This window comes from Mesocricetus auratus, unplaced genomic scaffold (genome assembly GCF_017639785.1).
Source record: "Mesocricetus auratus isolate SY011 unplaced genomic scaffold, BCM_Maur_2.0 Super-Scaffold_6730, whole genome shotgun sequence".
In the NCBI taxonomy this organism is placed as follows: Eukaryota; Metazoa; Chordata; class Mammalia; order Rodentia; family Cricetidae; genus Mesocricetus; species Mesocricetus auratus.
The window spans coordinates 115,860,239-115,868,948 of record NW_024429184.1 but is presented as its reverse complement, the minus strand read 5'-3'; the positions used below and the strand labels follow the sequence as shown (position 1 = coordinate 115,868,948).

At 42.6% G+C, this 8,710-nt stretch overlaps 1 long non-coding RNA gene across 1 annotated transcript in view; it reads left to right on the top strand.

Moving 5' to 3' along the window:
• The first annotated feature begins 416 nt into the window (after window positions 1-416).
• LOC110340745 overlaps window positions 417-8,710 on the top strand; it is an 80,166-nt gene continuing 71,872 nt past the window's right edge. The window contains exon 1 of the long non-coding RNA XR_002382548.2: window positions 417-534. This is a non-coding gene — a long non-coding RNA (uncharacterized LOC110340745). The remainder of the gene's footprint in view (window positions 535-8,710) is intronic.

Sequence of the window (8,710 nt, the reverse complement as noted above, 5' to 3'; positions counted from 1 at the left end):
GTTTTTGAGTGTAAGGGAATTTGTTGTGAACAAAAAGCATTTTTTCTTCACTCACCTGCTGGATATAAGGAACAAAAGCCTCGTCAGAAGATCTAAATATTTAGCAAATATAACCTTAGCCTCCAAACGTTCAAGCCTGGAATACATTTCACAGACTCTCAGATTTGAACCTAGGCCAGATACATGCATACAGACCCTGGTTATTTGTGTTCTTTGGCAGATAGTCTAGAGATGTGTTATAATTCAGCTGTGTGCACAGATATTTACAGATGGTGCTGGTGGAGTCCTTCCCAACCCAACTTCCTTCTTTCTATTACTGGTCTCTACCTCCCTGGACAGTCTAGTTCATGCCATGCTCCCCACCCTTGTTTTATACTTGATTTTAATGCTAGTGTGTTCTCTCTGCCACAGGGACTTGGCCTGGCTGCTGCCTCTGTCTGGAATGTTCTTCTCAGGCCTTGCTCATACCTTTTCATCTGGGTCAGTTCCTGCTCTGCGTTCAATGTCAGCCTACCTCCTCAAGGTATCTCTTGAGTAAGTTAAAATCCCTGTTCTGTGGCCTGAGGATGTTGGTTGTATGTCTCTGTGTGAGCCTTTGTATAAAGTGCATCCTGAAGCCGAATGTGTGTGTGGACACATGACACACAGATGTTCGTTATAGTATTAGCTATATATATTTTTAACATGTGCTTATATTTCATATTTTAAAATATGTTTTAACAGAAATAGAACTCACATTTCCCCCTCTGTCTCCATTCTTCAGACCTTCCAGGTAGTCTCCCTTCATCCCCCCCCACCCCACTCCAACTGGTAGCCTCTCTTTCTTTGATTGCTACATACATATGTATATAAGTCACAGATCTATAAATGCACCTGCTCCATTAGTTTTTGTTGGTGGTGCATATATGGTTTCAAGGCTGACCACACTACATTGGACAACCAGTAAGGAGACTCATCCCTGGAAGAGGGTTCTCCAGCAGTCATTAATTCCCGCTGTTCTTTATCTATGGGTGGGGCCCTGTGAGAATTTCTCCCTTCGGTGTTAGCATGTCTACTCCATGATGTTGCCATAGTTGCAGTCTTGTTATGGGGTCATTTCTAAGAGAGACTGTTCCACAGCAGCCTTCCTGATTCTTTCTGTCTCCTCTTCTTTGGTGTTCCCTGAACCTTCATGCAGAGCCATGATATAGATGTATCTCTCTTGAGGATGGGCTCCCCATGATCTATTGATCTCTGCATTAGGTCCAGCTGTGCTTTTCAGTTTGCTGTAAGGAGAGGCCTCTTTGATGAGGTTTGGTAGCAACACTCACCCGGTAAAGGTGGCTTGTTCACAAAAAGTGCTTGTGGGCTGTGGATATCTTAATGGATGCTTTTAAAAATGTGCATAGTCTACTAGCAATGAATAACCCTTTGTGAACATTGTAGGCTATCTTACTATAGCCCTGCAGTAGATGTAACTGAATCTATCTTAAATAATAAATTTATAATAAATGAATAAGTTGCCTGAGTTTGGGGAACAAGCCTTTTAAAAGCAGTATGAAAATGGCCAAGATTTGGGGAATGATGCTCTCACCAATAAACTCTAGCGAAGAGCTTTATTTATTTATTTTTTATTTTTTTGGTTTTTCAAGGCAGGGTTTCTCTGCATTGTTTTGGAGCCTGTCCTGGAACTTGCTCGGTAGACCAGGCTGGTCTTGAACTCACAGAGATTCACCTGCCTCTGTCTCCCAAGTGCTGGGATTAAAGGCGTGTACCACCAACGCCCGGCTGAGCTTTATTTTTTTTTAAAATTTATTTATTTATTACATATATAGTGTTCTGCCTACAGGCCGGAAGAGGGCACCAAATTGAATTGTAAATGGCTGTGAGCCACCATGTGGTTGCTGAGAATTGAACTCAGGACCCCTGGAAAAGCTGCAGTCGGTGCTCTTAATCATTGAGCCATTTCTTTCTTTCTTTCTTTCTTTCTTTCTTTCTTTCTTTCTTTCTTTCTTTTTTTTTTTTTTTTTTTTTTTTTTTTTGGTTTTACAAGACAGGGTTTCTCTGTATTGTTTTGGAGGCTGTCGGTCCAGCCTGGCCTCAAACTCACAGAGATCCATCTGCCTCTGCCTCCCGAGTGCTGGGATTAAAGGCCTGCGCCGCCGCCGCCGCCGCCACCACCACCACCCAGCAACTCGTTGAGCCATTTCTCCAGCCTTGCGAAGGGCTTTATTGTGCACCATTAGCACCTTCAGGGTTGACATATATTTCTTGGTTATTAATAAATATGGTATTGACTCTGTGCAGTGGTGACGCACACCTTTAATTCCAGAACTTGGGAGGCAGAGGCAGGCAGATCTCTGAGTTTGAGGCCAGCCTGGTCTATAGAGCAAGTTCCAGGACAACCAAGGCAACACAGAGAAACCCCGTCTCGAAAAACAAACAAAACACAAAACACAAAAAGAAGTATGGTGTTGTAATCCTGGCACTTGAGAGGTTAAAGAGGAGGGAGTGTGAAGACTAGTCTACTAGTCTGGACCACACAGCAAGAGCCTGTTTTAAAATGAATGTTGAAAGGCTGCACGAGTGATTAAATGACCAACCTAACAAGTGTCCTCCTTCCCAGGATGCTGTCAAGCTGGTGACAGGCCAGCCAGTAGGAAGGCCGGGATTTTCTTGCAGCTCATCCATATGGACTACACTTAGAGGAGGCAGGGTGGAGCCTTGTAAGTAGGGCTTGTACCTTCAGATGCCAAAAGTCTCAGAGAGGCACAGGGCTATAGGTACTGCAGGTCTGACCTGGCTGTGGACAGTTTTTTCTGCACACCGAGTCCCTGTGTGGCAAGCTAGAGAGTTCTCTGGGCCCATGGGGAAGAGAAAGCAACACGTAGGGTGCAGGGGAAGTTGAGCTAATTTCAACAGGGCTCTGGAACTAAAGTGATCTTTCAGAGCTGTCTGTAAAGGGGTAACCTTGGGGATGAATCTTCTCATAAGGGCCATTCTGGGCTGCCTGCGTGTGATGCTCCCAACAGCCAGAGGATGACTCCTGACAGGGCTGGCAACACACAGCACAGAGTTTGCACATGTGTCTGTCACTGTGAGAGTCTCCCAGAGGGGCAGATGTCCACCATTCTCTGTGGGTATGTCTTCACCGGGCTTAGAAGGTCTATACTGTTTTCAAAATTTGTTTTTTGTAGTAAACAAAAGCCAAGCCAAGCCAGAAATGGTGGCACATGCCAGTGATGCCAACACCTGGAGACTGAAGCAAGAGGGTTACTGCAAGTACACGCCCAGTCTGAGCTATACGTAGTTGAGTTAGAGGGCAACCTGTGCTACACAGTAAGATTCTGTCTCTAAACAGCTGGGGTTTTGTTTGTTTTTTAAAGCCAACTTTACATTAAATCAGAGATGCTTCCTTGATAATTCTTATTTAAAATGTCAGATCAGAGAAACCAAATGATGCTTGAACTATATGATAGTTATATTTCTATAATGTAATTTATATAATATCTGATAGCTGTATTTCCTTTTACAGCCTTTCTTGACTAAAAATCCTAATTTATTTTCTGTTTTCTTTAAATACGTTTTTCTGATCCTTCTCTAGGTATCTGTTGTTAAGAGAAGCTTTTTCTTTTGCTAGCCGCTTTGGTTTATCCCCCGCCAGTCGCCTGGGCTCTGCCGCGCCAGCCTGGTTCTAGATTCGCATGAGTCCCAAATAAACACACAGGAGGCTATATTAATTATGAAGCTGTTGGCCTTGCTTTTTTCTTACTGGCTAGCTCTGACTTAAGTATTTACCCCATAATTGTTAATCTAAGTATGTCTCTTACCGGAGAGGTTTCCGAGCTTCCTACCCCAATGGCGGTTACATCTCGACCCTCTGTCTTTCTCCTTCCCAGAATCCTCCTGGACTCCTAGCCCCTCCTATCTAGGTTTTCTATTGGCCAGACAGTACTTTATTGACAAATGCACAGGCAAATAACAGGACTTCCCCAACATCTCCTCTTTTCTGTTTAAACAAAAAGAAAGGTCTTAACTTTAACACAGTCAAATTGTATATAACAGAACAGTTATCAAATAAGAATACAGTTACAATATTTTGTCTATCAACATTCAGCAAGATTTAAAGAAAATATCATCTATCTCATTTTTGTGAGTCCAAAGTCCTATATGTAGTTTATCTCTTATCATAACTAAGGAAAACTATAATTATACCTATCTGTCTTCAACTCCATCAAAGACCACAGAAGGATAATATATAAACACTAGGATTGACAGAGGTATCTTACTGCCTGGACAGTCACCCGAAGTTCCTCTGTAACGTTGGGGCATCCATCTTCAGCCCATAGGCCACAATGTGTCTGGAACACTTCTCAGCAAAGCAGGAAATTTCAAACTGTCCATCTGCGCTAGCAGTCTGTCAGTCATTTTTCTTTGTCCTGTAGAAAGTCTCTTAGACTCTTTCATGAAGCAGGAACCCTGTAAGACTGAGTAAAGTAGTCACTTTCCTGTGGGTCCTGCATGTCCAGTTTATACAGCAACAGTCAAGCAGTACAGGCAAGAGCAGTTTCTTGCCCAAATGGCTAATCTTGCCATGTTGAAAGCAAACTCCATAACAAGTTTCTTCAATGCCCATCTTCCTCTCAGACATAATTGGTGCTGCCAGGAGCAGATATTTCTCATTGTCAAGAAAAACCCTAAACCATTTTAAATGCCATTTTCTGAAGGTCTTTGAAAGGTTTGAAGACTATCTATCTGTCTCAAATACATCTCTATATATCTAGAAAACCTAACTTACCTAACTATAAATTCTGACTATTATAAGTAACTATCTATAGTCTGTATTCAATTATGCATTACGTTTTAAAGATCATTATAAGCACAATACTTAATCAAGAGGAGAAATATACATATCACAAAATTGACCTTGAATTCGTATCAATAAATGAAAAACAATACCCATACCATAATTCCCCTTTTTACCATTAAAAGAAGATTGGCTGTGATCACTAGCCAATTATAAACAATCCCATTTAAATGAAAACAAAGTTTTATAAACAAGATGGGAATTGGGACGTCGCTCATTCCAAACTGCTTCCTGCTGGAAGGGGGCGCTGTTTATACCATGGGGATCATGACAAAACTCAGAAACCTGTATAAGTCCTTATTTTCGTGGTCTGTAAAGCTGCATCATCTTAGCTGTCTCAATTGTTGGAACACCTGGTCCACTGCTTCCGGGGGTCTTGGTTCGTGCAACCACAGAAGCCTGGAAGAAATCTTCAGCTTTTCATTTTCTGTAGAAACATAAATAAAAACTCCTTTTCCGAGTAACATATCCTTATGCTTAAATTTTGAAGTCAAGGTATTTTCAAAAGATATAAGTTGTATTAATTTAGCAGCATTTATAAGCAAGTGTACTTTAGTATCAGTTCCTTCCTGAGCAAGCAAAAAACTGAAAAACACAATAGTGTACAGTATCCAGACTCTCTGTGTATTTTCCATCTTTACGTGGCTTATTTATTTATCTATTATTACTTTATTTCTTTCACTTTTATTTATTTTTCTCTGAGACAGGGTTTCTCTTCGGAAACCTGCCTGCCTCTGCCTCTGGGGCAATTCCTACCGGCGTGCGCCACCACAGCCGGCTTTTGTATTTATTTACCACTTTGTCGTTTCAGTTTCTCTCTCAATCTCACATATATTTTTAAACACACTGTAAACCTTTAGAAGTTTTCTTTATCCAAGTCTGACTTTACTGTAAATCTTTATGTTTTTCTGGCCACGTGTCTTATCTGTAAAACCGTGGCTGTTTTAAACTGCCGTTTTTTTTTTTCAAGATGGCGGGCGTAAGCGTGACTTCAGCTTACCGCCTCAGTCCATGCTGACATCCAGCAAAAGCTGCCACTTCCAGCTGTACGTACACACCTTTCAATCGTTAGCAGAGTGTCTTAAAACAACCTTGCTGGGTTTTTTTTTTCTTTTTATGCCGAGTCAGGAAGACTCCGGTAAGCAAGCCGCGTGAATCTCGGCTTGTCGCTAGCAAAACAGAGCACACCTGAGAAAAACGCTGCTACCAAAAATCTGTGCTTCTCTCTGTTCTTCTGTTTCTAAAATTCCTTTAAAGCTTTTGTCATTCTGCGTGGAAATTCATGATCCCACTCCTGATCACCATTTTGTTAAGAGAAGCTTTTTCTTTTGCTAGCCGCTTTGGTTTATCCCCCGCCAGTCGCCTGGGCTCTGCCGCGCCAGCCTGGTTCTAGATTCGCATGAGTCCCAAATAAACACACAGGAGGCTATATTAATTATGAAGCTGTTGGCCTTGCTTTTTTCTTACTGGCTAGCTCTGACTTAAGTATTTACCCCATAATTGTTAATCTAAGTATGTCTCTTACCGGAGAGGTTTCCGAGCTTCCTACCCCAATGGCGGTTACATCTCGACCCTCTGTCTTTCTCCTTCCCAGAATCCTCCTGGACTCCTAGCCCCTCCTATCTAGGTTTTCTATTGGCCAGACAGTACTTTATTGACAAATGCACAGGCAAATAACAGGACTTCCCCAACAATCTGTTATAATTCATTAAACATTATTTTAAAGCTAGCCTCTCCCCTCTCTGGCAGTATTTCCTTTCATTATTTCATTTCATTTCATTTTTGCAGTACTAAGGATTGAACTCAGGACCTTGAGTGTGACAGTCAAATACTCTCTCACCAAGCTACATTTCCAACCCATTCTCCCCTGAGTTTTTTTAATTGAAAAACTTCACTTAATATGCAGCATCTAGAGTGACATCTACTACCTATACATGGTTAACTAGTCAGACTACAATGGGAAATAGTGTAGCTTAGGCCTCCTTAAGCTTGAGGTCAACTAATGTTCTCACGCCTTTTTCCATATAGATTTTCAAATGTGGAATCATGAAATTTGTCAACAAGGTCACTGGACAAAAGGTGAATGGTCCCTTTTAGACTTTTTTTTTAATTACATGGCATTTACAACCAGATTTATTCTAAAACAGTAAAATCTGATGTTTATTCAATCTCTGTCGTGTGCTAGACACACCATTTCAACATGCCTGCATGCTGCTTTTCCTTTTATGAGAAGGCAACGGAAACACCCATGGATTACGAGAACCCTTGGACTGAGTACACTGTGGATTAAATATAAGTAACTTTCCCAAAGTCAGTTAATGGCAGAGCCAGGATTTCATATCTGGCAGAGTAGTTTCAAAACAAGTCTTCTTCAATTTAGACTTATTTATAATTTGTTTTTGTGTAACGAGTGTTTTGCATGTGTATTAGTCAGTTTTGGTTCACTGTGATAAGACACCATGACCAAGGCTACTTATAAAGGGAAGGTTTATATGGGGCTATGGTTCCAGGGGGATAGGAGTCCATGGCCATTGTCTTAGTTACGGTTTCTATTGCTGTGAAGAGACACCATGACCATGGCAACTCCTATAAAGGAAAAAATTTAATTGGGGCTGGCTTACAGTTTCATAGGTTTAGTCCCTTATCATCATGGCAAGAAGCATGGTGGTGTGCAGGCAGACATGGTGCTGGAGAAGGAGCTGAGAGCTCTGCATTTTGATCCTCGGGCAGCAAAAGGAGGCTGTGCCACACTAGGCCTAGCTTGAGCTCAAAGGACCTCAAAGCCCGTTTCCACAGTGACACACTTCCTCCAGTAAGTCCACGCCTACTCCATACAGGCCACACTTCCTAACAGTGTCACTCCCCAAGGCCCAAGCATTCAGACGCATGAGTCTGTGGTTCCTATTCAAACCACCACAACCATTGTGGCAGCAGGCAGGCTCTAGAGCAGCAGCTGAGAGCTCACATCTTGATCCACAACCGGGAGGCAGCGAGAGCCCATTGGGACCAGCTCCAGTCTTTTGAAACCTTAAAGCTTGTCCCCAGTGACATACTTTCTACAACAAGGCCACCCTTCCTAATTGTTCCCAAGTAATTCCACCAACTTTGGACCATATGGTTGTCTTAGTTAGGGTTTCCATTGCGGTATAGAGACACCATGACCACAGCAACTGTTAGAAAGGAGCACGTTTATTCACAGTGAAGTTCAGTCCAGTGATGTCATGGTGGGGAGCAGGCAGACATGGTGCTAGCTACATCGTGATGAGAAGGCAACAGGAAGTGGATTTTCCGTCACGCTGGGTGAAGCTTGAACAAGAGAGAGCTTAAAACCTGCTTCCTCCAACAAGGCCACACCCACTTCAGCAAGGCCACACCCACTTCAGCAAGGCCACACTTCCTAATAGTGTCACTCTCCTTGGGCTTATGGGTGCCAATTGCATCCAGATAGCCACAGTAGTCAAACGAATGAGCTTACGGGGGCCCGTTCTCATCAAATCACCATAGTGTGTTTCAGAAGAGGACACTGGGTCTGCTGGAACTGCAGTTACAGGCAGTTGTGAGCCACCACGTGGGTGCTGGGAATCAAACCTGGGCCATCTGCAAAGGAAAAAGTGCTCTCCATGGCCGAGCCATCTGTCCAGCCCTGAGGTTATTTAAATTAGGTGATCACGAACCCCCTGAAGATGGAACACACCAGTGACTCTTCTGAGATAATTAGAGAGATAGTAACTTTTGTTATTTTGATTTTTTTTGAAACATGGTCTCACTATGCAGTCTTGAGCTCATAATCCTCCTGCCTCAGCACCCACCACCCCAAGTGCTGGGACTATAGGTGTACACCATTGTGCCCTCCTTATAGTAACA